General features: G+C 37.3%; 1 long non-coding RNA gene across 3 annotated transcripts in view; it reads right to left on the reverse strand.

The window, feature by feature from the left end:
- LOC138628930 (uncharacterized) overlaps positions 1-23,398 on the reverse strand; it is a 73,432-nt gene that overhangs the window by 18,804 nt on the left and 31,230 nt on the right. For 2 of the 3 annotated variants that reach the window (XR_011311503.1, XR_011311504.1), the window contains exons 2-3: positions 20,730-20,841; positions 12,610-12,820 (exon numbers count right to left, since the gene is read on the reverse strand). This is a non-coding gene — a long non-coding RNA (uncharacterized lncRNA). Of the gene's footprint in view, positions 1-7,246; positions 12,821-20,729; positions 20,842-23,398 lie in introns of those variants that run through there. The other variant, XR_011311502.1, reaches the window with a different exon arrangement.

Here is a 23,398-nt window from a genome sequence, read left to right on the forward strand (position 1 = left end):
ACAGAGCCAAACATAGTAGTAAAACTATTTAATAACTTTTCACAGAATCCTCTAACAAACACACATATGAAGTGCTTTTGGAAATTCCCCAAAATTTTTAATTTCAGGACATAATTTGGTGCTTTATTCCATATAAAATCCATTGAAAGACAGCCACAAAGAGTAGTGTCCCACCCTCAGGGACATAAGACCAGAATTGCAACATTTCCTGATGATATCATACATGTCTACGTCATGTGAGCATGACTGAGCAGTTTCACATTTCAACATGCCCGCCTGATGTCCGGTTTGTTTGACCAAGAGAGATGGCACGTTCCCCCGACTTGACAGCAGCCTCGCCGTACTGTGTGTGTGTGTGTGTGTGTGTGTGTGTGTGTGTGTGTGTGTGTGTGTGTGTGTGTGTGTGTGTGTGTGTGTGCGTGTGTGCGCGCCTTCTCCTCCACAGCAACAAGCTTCTCCATTTTAACCGACGCTCCGTCTTCATGTGTAGCTTGAGATGAGTTGCAAAAGCCTTTTCTTTCATGCCCCAAATGTTTTTTTCTCTTGCATAATGTAAGGGAAAAACACTGTCTTTTTACAATTTTTAAAGAATAAAATCATTTATTTGTACACTTATGACAGCCTCAAAGCATTAATTTGAATTTTATTATGTGGTGACTAACACCAAAGTGTGGAGACAATTTAAAAATGGACAATATTTAAGTCAATTATATTCTTTTAATTTGTATGTTTTAAATGCTTCCTTACTTCAGGTTATTATCGCTAAAAGCACATGTAAGAGGTACCTTTGCGTAAAACAACAAGAAACTGGAACAAAAATAGATCTGACATTTAAAATGTGCAGTTGCTACACTATATGCTCCACACCAGCGATGCAAATCTTATCTACTCAGCTACTTTCAAAATAGTACATTGTGTCACATTTGTGTATGTGTGTGTGTGTGTGTGTGTGTGTGTGTGTGTGTGTGTGTGTGTGTGTGTGTGTGTGTGTGCACGCATGTTTTCACACACCAGGACAGGAGTCGAGTCACTTCCCACTGAGTTTAACATGTTTTCTCTGCACAATTCTTATTTTCAACAATTTTAACAGTCTCACAAAATGTGACACAAGTTGTCATGACTGGAAAATTAATTCTTAGAGTAACAGATACATTCATTTATTTCATGCTATAAAAAGCTGCACTCTGATAGTGTTTGGTGAATGATTCAACAGCCACTTTAGCTACTGACCAGCCATCAATTGGACATGTAGCATTATTCCAGAGAAAAAGAAAACCAGCTGGTAGGTAAAACAGTAAAATGTGGGTTGTTTCTGGCATTACAAACCCCTGAGGTCAAAAACTGTTTTCCTTTCATGCAAAGAGACCATGTGCAGTGCCAGTGGTTACTCCTACGCCTTAACTCTTCCTCTTTGCGTCCTGCACAGCATGTTTCACCTAACCGCTTGTGTCAACAACAAAAAAAAGAAGGAATGTCTTCAGCAATAAAGTTTTACTTGTCATCTATAGGACGGATTAAAATAACCAGAGATTAGTCCAGTGAAACTCACTGACAGAGTCTGAAGGTGTTTACAGATTACATAGTATTTTACTTTTAAAGGATTATTCCCGCATGTTAAAACATTGATTTTAGTTTCTTAGCAGTGTGCAATGTTTCTATTAAAAGAAGTACGGTGGGTCAAGAAACGCAAACAGTTTGATTTTAACAACCCAGTTCCCATTGGACTTTAGATGAGGTGGTTGGGGTGGATGGCAGGGTGTATTAAACGCATGGGACTGGGATTAGCATATAGAGTCCCCTCCGCAGTCACGTTTAGGCAACAAAGGGACTTTGGTGAATGTTTGGAAAAAACTCTTTAAAAAAAACAAACTTTAATTAGACTGTAATCACTACATGTGGATGTTGCACTACTGTTTGCATTGGACAAACAATGTATTTTATCCTTTAGGTAAAGGACATGATGTATTTTGAGAGACCACATAACAAAAATAGTATTGTCTAATCTGTTAACCAGGTTTACGCAATTAAAAAGTTCAAGCAATTATTAGCAATAGTTTTAAGACCACAACACATCACTTAACAGTAAAAAAAATTTAGCATTTGTCCACACAATAAACACTTATTTTTCTCCAGTGGGGCAGCTTTGTTTCCTCAGATGAAATAACATCTGTACATGGAACAACATTTTGTAAAAATTGATGCGTGTTTGAGCAAGGTGCTGACCTGCTTCTTGCTTTCTCTTGGTCATTGTAGATAAGAGCTTTAGCAAAGAAAGTAAATTGAAATAAATACATGTTCCACTTTTTAACCTTATTTCTCGTTTTTCTTTTCTTGGCATTTCCCTTTTACATGTCCTCTCTAGAATTACATGTGCTGTTGGCAACTCTGACCACACTACTGATTTTCTGCAATGCTAATGAGCTATGAACAGCAGCGTGTATAATAAAATACAGTCTAATATGGAAGTAAAATTGTCACTTATTGCCTTTTCCCTGATAAACCCAAATAATGTTAATAGGATAAAAGATTTTAGTTGTCATGCATTATGTCTCCTCGTTATGTGTGTGTCCATTTACCTGTTATTATATGCGATTTTCACTTTGTGCATTATAGAAAAGCTGGATAGAAGACTAAATTTAACACTAAATTAAAAAATGGATCTCCAACAATGATAGATTTCTACATTTTTATGCTTGAAACCAGTTTTTCAGGTGTTAACTTTTAATTAAATCATCTCTGTGTGCCTTCTGCAACCGTTTAATGGCACTAACTGGAGAGATAGCAGCATCAACTGTTAATATTGATGAACTTACTTTTGATAAAAGGGGGCAATCAGAAGGTTTAGAGCTCCTGTTGTATGCAAACGAAGTGCAGCACCCTGACCTGCACAGAGCAGCGGCAAGCTATAAACTATGAGAAAGAACAGCACCTGAGTTACACATGTTTTAGTGGGAGGAAGATTTTGTGTCAACTCTGGAAATTAGCGACACAGACCTTTGAAATGCTTCAGAAAGCCTACTGTAATGAAGCAATGACATGTTTTGAGTTGCATTTACGTTTCAAGATTGGTAGAACGTCACAGTCCATGACCAAAAAATACATGTCAACTTCTTTGACATTTGCGGGGTTGTGCACCGTGAATTTCATCCCCCAGAATCAGATTGTCAACATCGAGTTCTACTGTGAAGTTCGGATTCATCTGACAGAAGACATTTAGAGCAAATGCCCTGAAATGTGGCGTGATGGCGCTTTAGTTCTTCAACATGACAATGTACCCGCTTTCACCACCACCCCTGCCTGCAGAATTTGGCTCCCTGCGCCTTCTCTCTGTTACCCAAAACTTTGACACCAAATTTAATGTGCAATCTCTGCTCAAGTTGCAGGTACATGTTAAAATTGCAAATGTTCACGTACCAGGGGTCATAAAAACATATGGAACTGAGGTGCTGATCTTGATCAAGTGATGTAACTTGGAATAGATAGTTATTAAGATTCTATCTTCCTCCTGCTGCATACTCATTGTAGTACTTTGCTCCATTTACATGCAACAGAAACAGTTTCAGAACTTTTTTTTTTTAACCACTATTAGCTTAGTAGATGGAAATGCTCATTCATTGTTTTTTTTTAATCTTTCCATATTTTTTTTTTTTAAATTGGCTAGTTTGCATAAAAAAACAGTCACTAACAAAGTTTACATCCATAAGTACCAGTTATGTTATAGGAAACTTATTGAAAGGACAGTTGTGGTGACTGTCATCCTGAATCATCAGCGCAGCATGAACCCACATGAGGAAATAAAACTGACAGCTCATGTAGCATTTTACTGCCTCTTATGTGAATATTCACCTTCTCTAGTGGCTAATGAAGAAATGATTTTATTGATTAGTCATATTTGTTGAGAAACCATTTGCACATCATATGTCATTAACAATAATGAACAAGTAGGAACGAGGACAATGTGTCTTGAAGATCGCATTAGAAATTACTGTGTGACTAACACAACTCTTCAAAATGTAGTCTGTCACAAATGCAATACACACCACTGATTTAGCTCTTTTTCTCACATCTCTGAACTAAAATGCTGATTTGTGGTATTTAAGAAGATGCTTTCAGAATGCAGATCACCTCCTTGACTGTTCCTATGATTAACAGATGACTTTAATGGTATCTGCCATCACAAAATCATGTGGTTGGTCCGTTTGCTCAAAGAAACCGCACCAGAAAACCAAAGAGACCTTCCTGGTGTGGGTATGGTTAATCTGCACCAGACTGATTTTTATTTTTTAAGCCAGGCCAAATGAGCCAAACGAGATGGGAAAAGAGTTTGTTTGAATCGAATCTGACATGTTACGCGTGAAAGAACCTTTAGTATCCAGAGAAAGTTTTGATTTCTGGGAGATTTCTGCACGAATTCAAAAATAAAGAGGGCAAAGGAATTTTTCTGTGTTTGGAAAATTACTGTAAAGCAGCATCATGACTTCAGTAGAAAGTAGTTCCAGAAGAAACAGGTCTGAAATGGATATTTGAAAACCAAAACCATCAGCATGGCTGGATACAATCAGGAATAAATGATTTTTTTTTTGTCATTTGGGTGAAGCAACCCTTTACGCTTATCTTTGAAGAGGGCAGCTTGTACATGCAAATTCACAGAATCTTTCCTTACTCGGTGTCTCTGAGGTCATTGGTTGTTGTTCATTTTACACGTGAGCGCTTCCATGGTGTCGGAGAGAGGCTAAACACACGACTGTCTTATATGGGCTGTAAACCAGCTGAGCAGCTGTTTTTAACCACAGTCCATTTCTGTGTGTATGTGTGTGTGCGTGTGTGTTTATGGCAGCAGCATGTAGACTAAATGGGATTGTGTGCGTGTATTTGTGTGTGTGTGTGTGTGTGTGTGTGTGTGTGTGTGTGTGTGTGTGTGTGTGTGTGTGTGTGTGTGTGTGTGTGTGTGTGTGTGTGTGTGTGTGTGTGTGTGTGTGGCAAGGTTGCTGTTTGACATGTCTGGGCATATTCTCAGCCGGTACTGCATAGAAGCCTTGAGGCAATGCACTGACTGAGCTGCATGCATCCGTATAGTTTGTATCATCCCCTGAAGAATAAATGCAAACTAATCTGATCTGGACAATTTTTTTGGGGGAAAAAAACAAGAATATAATTTCAAACTGAAGAACACGTATAACTTGTCGTGAACATCACAAGCGACACACAAGGAATACAATTTAAGACCTTCCATTCACTCTGCAGTGTTTCTAACTGTTAGCCCTATTTTGTGATCCTGTGTGTGTCTTTAACCTTCGGTTCGTTGCCATCACGGCTTTTTAAAATGATCTAACAGGCTATTTGTTTTCCACACTTATGTAACAGAGTCCTTGTGATGAACACTGCAGCCTAGTTCTGTAATTATAATCTGACAAACAAGACGAGACTTTGTACGTTTTCTTGGCACAGTCACTCCACAATAAAAAAAATAAAAAAAACCCTGATGAAAACAAAAGTCACAGACTTCCTTCTTTTAGAATTTAATTTAACAATAAAAATGGAAGCAGTTAAAGACATGTCCTATGTTTTGTAGTTTGGGGGAAATTTGCCGGAAGTTTAAGCTCTACAAGTAAAAATCACATGATGGATTCACAAGCAGATTTGTTCTACTCAAAATTTCTCCGAGCACTTGCTCGTTTGCCAAAACAAATTTGGCAATTATTTTTTACATTTCTCTTTCAAATAAATGACCCCTTAAAACCTAAGATATATATATTTTTTAAATTCGATAAGTAACAGCTCCACAAAACGAGGCCAAATGAGTGACCTTTGGATCAGACACACTTGGGAGAATTTTGAAATCACCAGAGGGAGATTTGAAAAAGTAAATTGGCAATTGCTTATTAAGTATCAATTACAAAATAAATAACAGCCTGAAAATAATATTTCAGTAGTCACTGATGTTGTTGAATGTGTTCTAAAGGTTACGAAATGAAACGCAACAATGCTACACTAATTTTAATCACAGCAGCACGAGGATGCGTCTGACTGAATGTGCGTCAGTCTGCAGCCTGGTCCCAGTACAGGCAGGAAAGGGTTAATCCCATGCACATGACAACGGCAATTAAGAAATATTTGTGTGAATTTTCTGAAGTAAACTGTTGCAGCAGCAGACAGAGTGGAGCAGTAAATACAATATTTATGTGGAAAAATGAATCTCATATTAGACAGAGGCACTTTATTAATTGATCCTATTGACTCTGATATCCAAACTCATTATAAGATTGTCAATCAATAGCACTTTCGATAACAATACACCCAAGTTAAAGACAGATACAGGGAAATTTGATGAAAACTGTTCCCCAGTAAGCTATCAGTAAATAATCGTAGAACTGTTATTGTAATTCCTGTAATGATAAGTTGTTAGACTGGTTAATTTGTAACTTGTCGTGACCTCAGCGACTGTAGAAGCACTGTGTTCCAGGTAATTCCTATTTTAAAGATCTAATTGCAAGTATGCAAGATACTATCTAAGCCTTTCAAATTTAAATGAGTGTATTACCATGAAAAGATGAGAGACGGAGAGGAATTAACTGTGCCAGCGAGTCAGCACGGTGAAGAGAAACATTTGCACTCAAACTGAGACTTGCAGGTGCCAGAATACACGTGAAGCTCATCTTGATGAATATCTGTTTACGTTCGTCTTATCTTCTGACGTCTGCAGCAAAAACACTCCAGTGACTCACCGCCATCAGGGAATGGTGTTAGAGTAGCCTCACCTGTCTGCCCGTATGTCCTACTGCGTGTGCTGCACCGGGCCTCGAGTGAAAAACAAATGAAACATTTAACATTTACTTTCAGTTGTTTTGAAAATTTGCAGACGACATTCTATAGTATGACTTTTTTTTTGTCACATTTCGCATCGTCGTCCAAAATATGAAGAAAAAAAAAAGTCGTAGTATTGCATGTCCTCAAAAGCACAGAAGAAAGTCACAGATTCACAGGAACAGTGGTGCAGTGGTTAGTGCTTCTGCCTCACAGTCAGTTTGATTCCCACTGTAAACATGCATGTCACTTTCAAACGATTTAAAATTTTTGACTATAGTATGAATGTTTTGTCACATTTTGGACGACATGCTTTAGTATGACTTTTTTTTCATATTTCGGACGACGTATTACTTTTTCACATTTCGGACGACGTGCTTTAGTGGGACTTTTTTTTTTCATATTTCGGACGACATGCTATAGTATGACTTTGCATTGTCGTCCGAAATATTTTTTAAAAAAAGTCATGCTATTGCATGTCCTCAAAAGCACAAAGGAAAGTCACAGCATCACAGGAACAGTGGTGCAGTGGTTAGTGCTTGTGGTTCAGTTTTCACATACTATAGGAAATAGGAAAAAAAAACTGATTTTTTTTTTTTGTTGTTGTTGTTGTTGTTGTCCTGTCTTCAACTACGTGCTATGGTACTTTTTTTTTTTTTTTTTTTCCATATTTTAGACGTGACGTTTATTGGTCCAGCGGGAATTGAATCAATGACCTTCTGACTGAGAGGCACTAACCACTGCACCACTGTTCCTGTAATGCTATGACTTTCTTTTGTGCTTTTGAGGACATGCAATAGTATGACTTTGCATTGTTGTCAAAAATATGAAAAAAAAAGTCATTTTTTTCTTTTCTTTTTTTTTTTTAACTTTTTTGTCATATTATGGAAGACATGATGTAGTATGATTTTTTTCCCCCCCCCCCTATTTTGGACGACATGCTGTAGTATGATTTTTTTTTTTCATATTTCGGATGACGAGCTATAGTATGACATTTCATTCACATATTGGACGACATACTAAAGTATGCCGTTTTCACGACATACTTTACTTATAAAAATGTTTCACATTTTGGATAATATACATTCTTTTCAAATTTTGAACGAAATACTATAATATAATAATATGTGTTGGGACAACATACTACGTTATTGAACTTTTTTTGACATTTTGGATGAAATACAATAGTAAGAGGTTTTTATACATTTTTGAATGACATACTATAGTATGACTTTTGTGATGTTTTTGACGACGCTATAGTATTGCATTTATAGATGTACTTTCACTTGTGGATATCTATATTAATCTTAGCAATAACTAATGTACAAACTAATGTTAAAAATGTACAGTTAGTCACCAAAGAGTCCATCCAGAAGTGTGAGAACACTCAGTTTTTGTGTGAAACAAACCTAAGATGTGTTGTTAAACTCTGATTTTTGTTCATTTAGGTTTCGTAGCTCATGTAAACATGCTAAATAACGCAGTGTGCAGTTTTGGTGACTTGCTATCTGATGTCTTTATTATTTATGTTTGTGTCAAGGAAACAGTTGATTATGACCATCAGTTAAAACTACAACTGTGCTTTTCAGATGCGAAAAGAGGAGCCATGAGGAAAAAGCGCAAGGAAGAAACCAATCTTGACTAATGGAAGATAAATGAAGATAATGTGGCCACCTATTTGTTTGAAGTTTTGTCAGCATAAATATTTCACTAGATGAGGACAGATACAGAATTTCAGTACACATCTCAGTTTTGAACGATTCTTGTCAGTCAAGTTGAAGTAAACTGAAATAAATAATGTCCTGTGGGTTAAATGAACTGAGCCCAGCTGTGCTTTACAGAAACTGCAGCTCCTTCAAAACACACCAACAAACACAGACAACCTCCTCAGTTTGACATGTTTTATTGGCATATTGTCATCATTTCTTCCAGTCAGGATTCACTTCTGCTTAAGTCCAAAACAAGAAGCATGTTGAACTTTATAGGCAGCAAAATATATCGTCCCTCCCCTCTCTCTCTCTCTCTACCCGACTTGCTTTCTTTCACACGTACTCTTCCCTGTTCGGTCTTTTCTTTTCCTCCTAGTTCACACGCTCTTTTTCAAACACAAGTGTACACACCCAATATGCCGGTTCTCCTTTCTCTCATTCTCAATCTCTTCTCTGCATTAACTATTGAAACTTAGAAACTGAGCTGTTTGTCTGTTTATTTCTTGTCCCTGGTATCCATCATGCTGATTTGCATGTCACATGAGAAATTACGCTTGAAATCGGATTCCTAGAAAACAGCAAGTTTTCTTCAACATATTAAAACTCGATGATGAATTGAAGAATGAGTCGCTTCTCTTAAAAAATGTGGTACTTCACATGACATTTTCCACTTATTGATGGTTAAAACTTGTACTCTACTACACTTGAGAATATCCTACTTATTACAGCACTAATCATAGTTATTTTTCATGTCATCATTTCACATTTAAAAACATGCAAGAATCTTATACAATACAGCGTTGGTGAAGTGTAAAGCATTGCCTGTGTAAAAAGATGGACGACATGACAGCAACCTGGTACTGAAGTCAAAATACAGTCTGTGGCGTGAACCGGTGCATCCTTGCAACATTGTTGGGTTGTAAAAAAAACCTCAGACCATAAAATGTCTGAATTTTAGACAAGTCTCAATTTACTCAGTTTTCTGTGAATTGAAGACAATAAAATACACAAGTTATTTACAAATTCTGCATTAGTGTGGACATATTCTCAGTGACCACTGAAGCCAAAATGTGGTATGCTCATTCTCTCACACTGTTAACTGAAATCGAAGACAGATCAGTGGAAGACATTTCAAAAGTCCACACTAAACACCTACAGCAGATAGGTGTCCCTTTTGGGCTGAAAACCTTTTTTTTTTTTTCTTTTTTGTTGGTGCGGTGGAAGATTGGGTTCATATAAGGACAAATGGAAAATCACTGTTCCTGAAGGGGAAAAAGTGTTTGGGAAAAGTAAATCGCTCATGAATGATGCATGTTCTCTCTGATAACCACATTTTGAAATTTAACAACGTGGTTTTGACGTGTGACAACAGTCACGAAACTCTCAACTCATAAACGACAACCTGCTGCTAGTTTTAAAACACTTTAGTGTTACTCAGCCATCACGCTCAGCCAGAAGTTTAGTGATCAGTTGAGGTTCGGTCAAATAATGTTTTTTATGTCATACATTTAAAGAGCATTACATCAAAGCAGTAATATCTGAAAATATTTAAAATAATGTATTTTTGTTGGGGAGCATTTTTATGAGAATGAAAATTTGTCCAACTTACTTATATTTGAAAACAAAATTTAATGCAGATCATTAGGATTCAGTGTATTTTTTGTTCTGTCATCACATTTCATGTCTCCTAATCTGTTCAAAAACAGCTGGCTGTCCTTTTAACTCCACTTGTTGAAGGTCACTGAAATGAGTCTAATTAAATCTTCCACTGACAAAACACACAAGCAGCCGTATTGTAGCTCCCACATGCTGTTGCAATTTTGAGGAATTGTAGAAAAGTGCTGCAATGCCTGCAAGTGTGGCTGCTGATGAACCAGGCAGAATGAATCAAACTTTAAAACAATTTGTGACAATGTTTTGGTGTTAAAGTTTTTAATCAGCCGTGTACGGAAAATATTGATTTATACTGTAGTAAAAAAAATATTAAAAAATCCTAGCCATGTTATGGTGTATAAATCTTACAAATACGATGGTTATAAACGGTTTTTAATACAGTATAGTATTTGCTTGCTAAAATGCATTAACTATTGGAAGAAGTCACCTGATCATGATTAAAGAGGCCTGAAACAGTTAGTCTATTAACTGATTAGCTGATAAACAAAAGAGTAATTTCCAATCTATTCATTAAAGTCCAATCAATTTTTTCAACCTGTAACTTTTGCAGCTTTTATTTGTCTCATAATGGCAAACTGAACATCTTTGCGTTTTGGACTGTTGGTGAAACATCTGTTGATGTCACCCTGGGCTTTGTGATGGGGAACTTTACTATATTGTGACATTTAACTGACCAAGCCATTGATCAAGAAATTAGGCTATACTTTAAATGGTTAGTTGCAGTCCTTAATTGTGTGAAAATTAAACTGATCTTTGATGTATGTTCTGCATGACAGTGACAAAAGGACAAGCGTGAGAGTCAATTCTGACCGTTACTTTTTGTTCATTGTTTAAGCTGGATTATTTTATTGTTTTGGTCATTATGTTACATACAAGATAAATTAACAACAACACAAACAGAGGAAGAACAAATTCATTCAGTCCCGTTGACATATAATAAATTTCTTGTCCCCAAATTTTTGAAGTGCTTTGACTTTAAACTCGCTCCATTGACAAAGAAATGAGGTTTTGTAATGACAGAACAATAGTACAGCCTCTTTAACGGAAACGTGTTATAAATGGGAAACTTACGATATTAGGTGTGAAAATAAGTTCTGTTTCACCATACTGCCAGTCTTGTTCAATTGTGTCTTCAGACAAAACAGCTTCCAGATGTTCGTGAGAAGGCTGAGCTAAACCACAGCAATCAAAAGACAACAGACCTCGAATAGACAAGTCAGATTTTTTTTTACTGTAAAATAAGTTCTGAGACTGCTCCGAACTGTTGCGTACGAACGATGTGCAGCAACATGACATGCACACAGCAGGGTGACGGTAAAACCCTGATGAGCAAGTTACAAATTTCATTGCTTGATCAAAATCATCCCCTTAGTGCCCCACGTCCGGCATGTCTGGGATTTCTCCGTGAACATGAGCAGACGGTGCACATCAAATTTTGTGTCACACTCTGAAAATCAGTAATCGAGACCCTTGAAATTCTTCAGAATGTCTGAGGCAACGAAGCAATGAGGCGGGAGAGGAGTTGTGACATCCGTGTTTCCGAGGGGCGGATTGTCGAAAAAGGCGCATCAGGTCAGGTGTGTAACCAAGTGGATTTCCTTTGGCATTCAGAGGGTGATCCACTGTTAATTTGCCCCCAGGGTCAGACTATCATCACCTAGCTCCCTCAACAACACAATCGTCGCTCCCCGCCACTCCTACTCTATAAATTTGGCTCTCTGCGACTTCTTTGTGTCCCCCAATAATTTGTCACAAACTTTGATGTGCGCTCTCTGCTCAAGTTTCCGGTGGATAAAGAAATCGTGGTCGGACAGGCGCTCACAAAAAAAAAAAATTGTGACTCGGGTGCTGATTTTGAGAAAGCTGTGAAATTTGAAACACTTACTCGTCAGAGTTATAGCTTCTCTGTGCACATCACTGTGCTACGCATCATTCGCGTGCAACAGGAGCAGTCTCAAAACCTACTGATGCACACTCGCACAAGAGTGTTTAACTACTTACATTTGAACTGTCTAACCAGCTTGTCAGTCATATTTAATAACACTTTGAATAGCTTTAACCTCTATGAAAGGTGCTACACAAACAATGTTCTGACTGATTAACTGCTTCTCAGCTTGTCTCTACGTGTGTGTAAATTTGTTATGGTACTATCAATAAAACCGTCTCTGTGACAGACTCCAGAGGGTAGATAATCTTTTACTTGTGTTTTACTAGCTGTGTTCACCGCCTGGTAGGTTTTTCGACCGCATCGGCATGACTTCACTGGGTGTGGAAATTTTTCTACAAAACAACCCCACAAGCCAGTAAGCCATTTGTCAAGCCAAAACAAAACCTCAGCGCCTGGACAATTAACAGCCCTATTAACCTCCTGCAGGTGTTTTATGGTCATCTGGTGCAATGTGACAATTAAAATCGTACTTACTGCCCCTTCAAACCTCTTGAATTTGTTCTTCCTTTCAACATTTGAGCAAATCATTCCACGGAGCAACTCCACAGCACCACTTTATTTTGCCAAGAACAGGCAGCTGCAAACCACGGCACACAGCACCACCTCTTCTGTTGCCGCCTGTGGTCACCAGCCTTCCCATCTCATGATGATGTCATGACCCCAAACTGACTCAGCAACATTTTGGCTGGAAAAGAACCAGAGAAAAACATTGTTAGGATGCAGGAAAAGACGTGAAAAAAAACACAGAGAATGAACACAAATGTAGAAAGAAAAACAACATAAAACATTAAGTGAAACTACATTAAATGGTCCACAGGTATTATAGGATATCATTAAGTGCATTATAGTCCCATTATTGACAAATAAAAATGAAGTGGTTGGAACGGCAACATAATCAGCTTTTATTGCCCACATAAAGACGTGCTTTCTGCAGAGCTGCACCTTACACAAAGATGAATGTTTAACAAACGTTGTCATCCACGTGCATTATAATCAGATTAGCCAACATTACAGGGTTTTCCCGACCAGAGTTTTTTCACAGCACCTAAACCATCATAGCTCCACTTCAAGATTTGATTTACCAATGTTTGGTGATTGATATTTGTATAACTGCCAACTTCCACAGCACCTAAGACCTCCAGAAACCTGAAAAAAACCTTCTATTATATGATAAAACCTTTGGTTACAGACATTGCAGGGCACACAGTGAATTTAATGACAGGATAATAAGCAGTAACTAGTGAGGTAATGCTCATGGTTTTATGTATTTGCAGTCACATGTTTTTTAGCTCGCGAGTTTTCTCTGCTTCTTCTCTAATAAACTTATCTAATACATTTTTCTTTGACTGATTAAATATTTCCATCAAGTGCATAATTTCCTCTTAGAAGGAGGTGCAGGTATGTCCCCTTCACTTTAATGTCTAAACGTGTTGACACACTCATCTAACAGTTATCACTATGTACTCGCTGCAATGAGCTAAAAGAGCAGCAGTGAGGATCTTTTTTCTTTTTTTTTGCAAACCTTAAGTTTTTTCCTCTGAAGCTACCACATGCTGCCCTGCCTGATTGGTGAAGGTTACTGTGGCTGTACAACGGCAGACACGAATACCTGCAGACAAAACTTAAGGCAAAAAAAAAAAAGGTGCTGTAAACGGGGGGTTTTTTAATTTTTTTTTTTTTTTTATCTCCATTTATTATGCTGTGGTTGCACGAATCTGCTTTTTTCAGGTTTTTTTATTTTTTATTTTTAGGACACTGACAGTTAAGACTAAGTAAAGCCATAAACATTCCTTAATATCTTCCTTTATGACTTTATTCGTAGAATGACAGGAGAGTTCAGTTTATGGGCTATTAAATACAAATATTAGCAGTAGTGTATAAAATCAAAGATGCCTTTGACACTTAAGCTACCATAAATTCCTCAAAATATTTCTCAAAAATATTATTCTAAAGTATCAGTATATCAGTTTTATCAGTCCTTTCTGCATATCAGCTGTCCTCCCATGAAACTTTTTCTAATTAGAATAAAAGCACACTTCAGTGCACTTACAGTACATAATTACTTCCCTTACAAACAGAAATACACATCTGGACCATAAGAAACTAGGCGTATGTAGATATGTTATTTCTTTACTACAACCATGTATTTATAATTATCCATGAACATCTGTGTACAACGTCACTGCAGCTTCCTGCTCTCCAGCCAGACGTTCTGAATCAGACTGTTGACATGGCGTGCACACACACACACACACACACACACACACACACACACACACACACACACACACACACACACACACACACACACACACACACACACACACACAAAGGAAACATCAGGCTGTGATTTTGACTAAAAATACCCCCTAAGTTACAATCCAGAAAGGATCTTCCTCTCATATTAAACCAATGTGTTGTTTCATTTTCCTTCAACATTTTGAACACATAAAGAAATATTATCTTTAGGCACAAACGTTAAAGAACACAACAAACAAACACCTCCACCATCTGCAAGTTCACTCCTGTTTTGGCCCATTTGCCCAAACTACTATGTGCTACACTGTCACATTGTACATGTGTACCGTCCTCTGTACATATTATGCTACAAGTTGCCAATATTTTTTATCCTGATTAGCTCGTTCATCACTCTCACGCCATACCTGCTCTGAAGCACATTATAAACTCGAGTTATCAGTAAAGAGAAATGTATGAGGAGCTGTAAAATTCCTGGCCTCAAAAGAACCAACGGGGAGAAGTGAGAGTATTTCCTGCAGAGAAAATGGTCGACATTTGCAATGTCAACAAACACACGTGCACACACGCACACACGCACACACACACACACACACACACACACTGCACCAGTGTATTGATATAACAGCACAGTGGTGCAGGTGCATCTGAATATTTGTTTGATTTGTTGTTTTTCTGAGTCATGTATTTCCTCTGATTGTTTTTCATTGTCGCTTTATTTCACAAATTCACACCTGCAGGTTATTTTTTTTTAGGGTTTATGGTGCACATATTGTGCTTGATTAAATATTCTTCTTTTATAAGTTACCGGGGAGCCTGAAATATTTTAATGTCTACTTGAATAAATAAAAAAATAAAATATTACAGTATTCTCATGCCTACTACATTTACTGTTTATTGGCTGACTGTCATGTTTACACTTTGGAGTTGCTCAAATAAACTCCTAGGTCAGTTAAGTGTTCTGAAACTTGTGCGAAACTAAACAAAATTTACACACAGGCTCACTTTAAAGACTAATGATCACGGTCACTTTGATTTGACCACGCTTTGCTTAGTCATGATGGGCCCTGTGTGCCCAGTCTCAACAGATTAAAGCAAAGTAATTTTTGAGGCTTGAGAAAGAAAAAGTGCCTCTTGGTTTTGGCAACACAAAAGACAGCAGGACCTCCTCCCCAGAGCTTCGTACATTACTGGAAAAGATGAAAGCTGTTTGCACGTATTTACACTGAAGGCCTTTGGCTGATGATATTCTAGAAAACTGTAGTGTAAGACAATACATGAGAAGTTTTGGACTTTGGATAAAACAAAATGTGTTTTCTACTTGCACTATTCTTCCTTATTTTTCTTGAAACAAAATATTCCTCATCGTGTGTGGTGTTTATTTTTAATCATCTTTTTACATCTGAAGACTTGAAATAAACACAAACTATAGATGCACTGCAAAAGATTCCTACTTATTTAGTCATTTTAGTCAACGGATTGATTGTTTTATTGTGAGACAAGTGGAGACAATTTCTACTGGGTTGTAAAACAAATTCACTTGTTTCAAGAATTTTCTGTCTTGTCATGATTCCAGTGCAGTAATTTAGCATTTTTTGATGTTGTGTATTTGCCTTTTACACAAGTTTTTATTTGCTGTTGAAGGTATTTATTTTAAGCTTGTTTTGAAAGAGCAAGTCTTTAATGGCTCTAAAACAGGCAAAATGTAAGAACTTAATAAAATGATTAAGTATAACACACACACACACACACACACACACACACACACACACACACACACACACACACACATACATTTATCCTGTACTTCAGAGCTGCCCAATGTGAGGCTTACGCTTTCTTTGTTTTGGCATGACACAGCATTTTCCAAGCTCAAAAATTTCTGCAAATTATAAAATTACTATTAAAGAGTAATGTAATAATTATTCTATAATTTTGTGTAAAATACAAACTTGTTTCCAAAAAAGTTGGGACGCTGTGTAAAAGTCCAGACCCGTCACCCATTGAAAACATTTTGTGTATCATGAAGCGAAAAAAAACAAGAGAGACCCCGAACTCTTGAGCTACTGAAAACTGATAGAATGGGACAACATTTCCCTTTCAAAACTCCAGCAACTGGTCTCCTCAGTTTAGTAAACATTTACAGAGTGTTGTGAAAAGAAGAGATGATGGACAGTGTTAAATATTTACCTGTCCCAATTTTTTTTAGATGTGTTGCTGCCATAAAAAAAAAGAGCATATATTTTTCATAAAACAATAAAATAAATTCGTTTCAACATGTGATACGTTGTCTTTGGTCTAACTTGCTCTGAACTGGCTTTTACATTACAGTTTAATGAAATTTAATCTCACAAACATATTTGTGACCCGTGGTCCTCCATCCAGATTAATTTGACTCTCCATAGAAACGAATTTGGGCACCACTGCTTTAGTCTGCCATAGACAATTAAAATCACTAACAGAGCTACACAGATACACACATACTGTCCACGACCTTCATCATGGAGACAAATCTCTCCAGTTGCCCCCTGACTGACAGGCTCTTCTCCTCAGGATGAATGTCTTCAGACATTTTAAAGTACCACAGGTGGACAATGAGATTAAAGACCATGCAACAAGATAAATTACAGTCTTCCATTTATAACCAGCCTCCATCCTCACACTGTAGACGGCTAGACATTTCTCAGCTTTGGTGATGTTGTTAATCATTCTGCTAAGAGCTCAGGAGATGAATTAGTCGGTTGCCCTTTTTAAGTGGAGTACCACTTAGTTTCAGAGTCGAGACATCACTATGAAAGGATGTTTCAATTCCATTACAAGTAGGTTTCTGAAAATTTGGTCAATTTCAGCACAAGCATTCGATATCACTGTCAACAAAAACAGCGTGTTTGCCTGCAGGTCAGATTCTCAGGACATGAAAAGGAATATTTCTAAAGTAACGCTAATGATTTGTGCAAAGGCCCTAATGCTCAGCCTGCTCACAAAACAACAATCAGCTTCTCTTCACTTGTAAACAACTGTGAAAAAAGTGGATAAATTAGGGGTGACCCATTTCCTCCTCTGATCTTCTCACAGGACAAAGACATATGACTGTGATGAATAATTTACTGGAGGGACAGGACCAGATTAACCAGTCTGATAGATGACTCTGTGCTTTGTCTTCCCCTGTTTGATGAATTGCATCTGCATTTAGCCCTCTCAGAGATACTTTAAAAGCTTGTAACCGATTAGATATTCAACAGCAACAGAAGCTCATCTCTGTGTTTGACTGCATTCACGTAGAAGTTAATTTAATAAGAAATAGTTAAAAAAAAAAAAAAAAAAAGTTGACATGCAAGATTTAAAATGCAAAAGCTAAAAAACATTTTTTTAAAAACAGCTCCAAACTTGTGCCAATAATACAAGGACACAATGCCACCTTCTACACATTACTTCCCACTAATACATGCTACAGTACTCCAATCAGCACTATAAGATGATGCACCCGTCACCCTGTGCAGCAGCTCCCACGCATGTGTGATGGAGTACGACGGCTGAAGGTTTGCCAGTTAGAGACCCACGAACCATCCTTCATGCTGTAACATTTGTGTAACTGAAGCGCCTGCCTGTCACTCACCACTCATTTATTATGTGCAGCCAGTGAGCGTTCATACAAATTGCACACTGGTCAGAGATCAGGGGTTACGCCACTGGATTTTTCTACTAAATCAGTCCATTTATTACCGGTGAGAGGAGATAAACTAGTTTGATGGATGAGTCAGTGTTTTGTCTTGTGTGATGAAGTGAAAACCTGCATCAGCGTTAAACAGGTTTAAGACTACTTAACACCAGCTGTAGGTATTGGCTGGAGATCAGAGGTGAAGGCGACGGAGGTGTGGAGTAGATACGTCATCCTCCGACAGCTTCTTCATCAGAGTAATACTTCTTTTGAATTTGTGCTTGTTAATCAATTTGTCATATGTGGCTTTACAACATATACCACAAGCAATTATTAGAATAAGCTTTTATGAATTCACTTCGTAATGAAGCCTAATTAATTAGAGACAGAACTATGTAGTGCTGCAATGACATAAGACCTGATTATTCTGAACTTTAACAGGTTGTTAAAATTTGTATTCGCTTTTTATTTACTATTTTTATACAGTTGTATTCTTGTGAAGATGCTACACTGAACTAAAAATAATTACTTCATAGTAATGCCAAACACAAAAAAACAAAGGCTTTATTATGATTCAGTATTTGGTTTTAGAAATGTTTTGACATTTGACCCAAGAAATCTTACCTCATTTATGAAGAGGTAAAAACAAGAAAGCAAATCAAAAAAGCTACTATTGTGATTGAGTTAACGCCCTGTTTAGCTTTCAGGTTTAGAAGCCTATTTGAATGAAGCGTGCAGCAAAACAAATCAACATTTAAACTTGACTTACTGATCTTTTGTGATCAAACGCAGAAAAAGCCGCCTACAACGGCACAGGAGAAACCACACATAACATTTAACACCGTCGCTTCAAAGCTTTAAAAACATCAACTCGTGTCAAAAAGCCTGTTTGTATTTGCATGCATAGTTTTCACTCTGTGTTGTTAAAAAATATTTCAAAAAATTCTCTGCCTTTACCATTTCATTTCACCCGGTTGCTCTAAAGCTCTAGATTAGACTAAATTATTAAATAAATTATCAGCCTTTTAAATGCAGTCCAAACAATGTATGTTTTCATGCAGCTTAGAAAGAAAAAATATTTAATTTTCTTAAATGTCTTTTGACTCACTTTTTTCTTTGGTTAAAGGGTTGGTTAAGATTTATAAAAGTTCATTTTAATTCACTGAAAGAGTTATTGGTCGCTGTAATTACTCTCGTGCATACTTGCCGCACAGACGTCCTCTCCTAATGAGACTCCGGTGTGAGAGATGAGGGACCTTACTAATAACTAAGTGACTCACGGCCTTTCTGACTCCTCATTTCACACATGGAAAGCAGAAGGTATTACACATGTAAATCTCTCTGAAACTCAAATTAGCTTAATTTCTTTCAGTCTTTTAAATTCAGTATTATAATACCACCTTCATGTGAGGGCTCAGATAAGGTAAGCAGTGGCTATGATTAGTCTTAGGAAAGTGAATGTAAGTCGTCGTAGTTTAGCTTACATGCTGCTGTCACTCCACCTTCATCTGCAGTTTTTCTAAATGAACTGCTGTTATTAGCTGCTTTATATTTCTTGGTATTGTCTCTGTATCCGGGCAGTCTCTCTGTAAAAAGCTCCCAAATTACATATTTACATCCACATACTTTGGACAAACTGTAACGTATGAGCTTACAGGGATTTTTACACCATCTGACGCCATGACATTTAACATATTGATCATCGGGACTTTGATGAATGAACGGACCCCACTTTAGCTAATTAATCTGATCTGCTGCAGTTGCACTCACTGTCTGTCAACCAGCATTAGAGAAACGACTTGAAGACGCTGGAGGAGGATGACAGAAGTTTGTTTGTCAGCATTGTTGGTTTTTAAGGTCTCGTTCATGGTTTCTTCTTTAGTTTCTCGTGCATTTCAGCTTTAATGTTGCACACAGTGCTGGAAGGATTTCTTTGCTTATTATGGGGAATTCAGATTTGTGACTAAAAAAATAATTGACTCAAATCTCAGAAGAGTAGATCAAAGTTGTTGTTCCTCGTGCTGTGACTCTGTCAGCCAGTTTGGAGAGACACAGGCCCTCTGTTGTTGGTCTCGTAAATAAGCAGAGAAAAGAACATCCATGGGCAACAGAATGAGAAATAACACTTTAGCTAAGGTTTGGTGTTTTGCTCTAAGGCACACAGAAGAGGAAATGGACTGCGTTTCAATTAGTCAAAGGACTGCCCTGCTGTAAAATATCTGCCTACAACATGGAGAGACTTCACTAGAGGACTTTTTAGCCCCTAAATAAGTTTTACTGATTTCAGCTGAATGAAGACAAATTTTGCTTGACTGCAATACTAATAACAACAACAACAACAACAACAACAAAACACAAATGAGAGCTTGTGCAAAGCTTTTAATGGAGAAACGACCTCAACATTTTTTTTTTTTTACTGCGAGCTGGAAGTGAGCAGTCTACCACAAAATAAAGTGTAATATCAGGGAGACCTTGAAACCACTTTCACTGCAGATCAGGGACTCCCTATCTTTGGACTTTATAAAGATCTTAATTACTGTTAACATGGAATCCATCTCACATTACCTACACACAGCAGGTAAAGCTGATAAAATAATCAGACAAACATGTTGGTTATAATCAACCAGGTGTCAATTAGACTGCCAATACAGTAGATAAAAAACATTTTTTAGACTCTTACCAGATGTGCTCTGCGAGGTGGTTTCCACGCTGCCTGTCAGGATGAGTGAATGTGTTGGAAACCGGGCCGATAGTCCTGCAGTGAAACCGTTTCTCCATGCTGCATCTTAGCCCTGCAAAAGAAAGAAAGAAAGAAAAAAAGCACTTTAAAGAATCATCTCAACAATAATTGAGTCCTGGAAACAACATCTGTCAAAACCAGCAGTTTAAATTGTCTGTGAAGATTCTCAGTCACCAGGTCATACTATATCATAAACAGTATGTACTGTAGCAAACTGGAGGTGTCATCTTGCAAAGAAATGGCACTGAAAAGAAATACAATTTTCTCTCCCCACTGAAAATATAGTTTTAGTTTTAGGAAGCGAGGAACAGGTATGTTCTTTCCTTATCATTAGTTATATTCTGTAAAAATACTTAAAACCCCACTGTGCCACTACATACAGCTATCACACACCACTGTGAATTTTACAAGCCTTTTGGTTGTGAAGAACATATTTGATCTGTTTTTAGTTATTATTGTTCTACAGTTAACAAATGATTTGATTTACAATCTTTACAACTTTTACAACATTATTAATCTGATGGAGACCTGCGTTTGTCTGACAACATTGAGGCTTCATATTAAATATTGGCCAAATTCTCTCTTTGATGTTATCGCTCTCTGGGGTTCAATACGATATCACACTCCTTTCAGCTGACTCATAAATGTCTCTGCATGAATGGTAATACACACACATTCAGCTCGCTCTTATTGAGAAATACCCGTTTCCGTGCGGAAAGAGCTGCCTGCTTTCATCACATAGTTTATATACCTGAAAACCGCTGCTACAAATCCACACTACGTATACAAAATCAATCGTTCCTTAACAAACTGAACTGACCCCGTTTAAACGAACACAAACTTTTCTTTGATTGAGGTACCAGAATGCCTTCATCCCCTGGAATCAACAGTCTCTCACATGTTAACCACTGAGAGATGCTGGATGACTATAACTTGTTTCATATTTAAATGAAACACACATTTTCTAAAGAAGTACAAATATTTCCAATGATACCAAAACCAAACTGTTCTTAAAATATATTATTTCAACAGAAAATGTTGACATTATGGCAGATATTTTCTTTTCCATACAAGTAATGTGTGCAGTAATTGCTGAAAAAAAATTACTGAAGGTTAGCTGAAATACCAAACACACCTAGATCTGGACTTTCTTGGAAAACTGCACACATTTTTTTTTAGATGTTTAGAATTAACAGGGCTGAAAACAAACAAATCCTTGGTAGAGGTAAAACTTTATACTGTTAAATTTTGTTAACAATGTAAAGTTTCCACTTGAAGTCCAGGAGAGCAAAAATTTTAATTTAACCTACTAACTCTTCTACATGCCTCAAAACCAGGTTTTTAGAGTGTGTCACAAAGTTTTCTGACTTCTTTTTGAAAGTAATGTTTTTCAGTCATCATTCACATGTGTAGGTGTACAGTTTGACACGAGACAATGTCTGGAAAGTCGTCCCACACACAGAAGACAGATGCAAAGAGGCCCTATGTGTGGGCAGCGTTTTGACTAAACATGAAGCCTTGTGTGTGTGTGTGTGTGTGTGTGTGTGTGTGTGTGTGTGTGTGTGTGTGTGTGTGTGTGTGTGTGTGTGTGTGTGTGTGTGTGTGTGTGTGTGTGTGTGTGTGTGTGTGTGTGTGTGTGTGTGTGTGTGTGTGTGTGTGCGTGTGCGTGTGGTTTTGTGTGTGTGAGAAAGAGATGGAGGGCGAAAGAAAATGTGATGTGTTGGTCAACTTTTAATCTGCCTCATCTCTCATCTTTCAATTTTAAAGGATTTATTTTAATTCACGTTTGAGTTATTTTTATCCTTTTGTAATTCGCCTCTGAAATGCGCCTTGAATTATCTGCAGCTGTAGTGACAAAGCTTTTCCCTCGAGGATTCACAGTAAAAATATCGCAGCATTGATGCTGCAGCAAAAGGCCTTAAAATAACAAATACAACTTTATTAATACATAAAATGAAATGAAAAACTTACTTTACAGAAATGTGTTTTCCTTATCAAATCTTTCATGTGCCTCAAGTGGTAAAATCCACCTACTATGTTTCTATACTGACAATGAACTTTATCATTTATGTAGCGAGTGTATAAATTGTTTCTATCTTTTGACATAGAAAAATAAACTCGATTTAAAAAAGAAAAAAAGTAATAATGAAACCAGACCGGATAATCAAATAGCAATCTTCTCCCTTCTCTGTCTCATGTTTTCTGTCTTTCCTTCCCACACTGTTACGAACAGACACTCAGGTGATTAAACAACAATTCTGCCCGGAGGTCACTGACTGCATCAACACTCACTGTATATCGTAGCCATGCTAATGAGGACCTCACATTATGACAGCCTGAACACTACAAAACCAACAAACCTTAGTCCTTATATTTACCCCGCAACAACAGAAAGATGTTTATTAGACAGAATAATTTTGTTCTTTTGCAGACATCATAACTCAAACCACATTTTAACCAAATCATAGGTCATATTTCCAGGTGTGAACTGTCAGCGTGGTTTCACAGTGTTGGAGTGCGACTCATGATGACTGTAGGAGACAAAACAAGCCAACTATTGTTCAAAGAACTAACTGTCTGTTTCTCACGCATGAGAAAGGCAAATGCCT

Source organism: Brachyistius frenatus, unplaced genomic scaffold (genome assembly GCF_029030835.1).
Source record: "Brachyistius frenatus isolate BFR_SWC_R1_liver_20210118 unplaced genomic scaffold, ASM2903083v1 Contig_108, whole genome shotgun sequence".
Classification (NCBI taxonomy): Eukaryota; Metazoa; Chordata; class Actinopteri; family Embiotocidae; genus Brachyistius; species Brachyistius frenatus.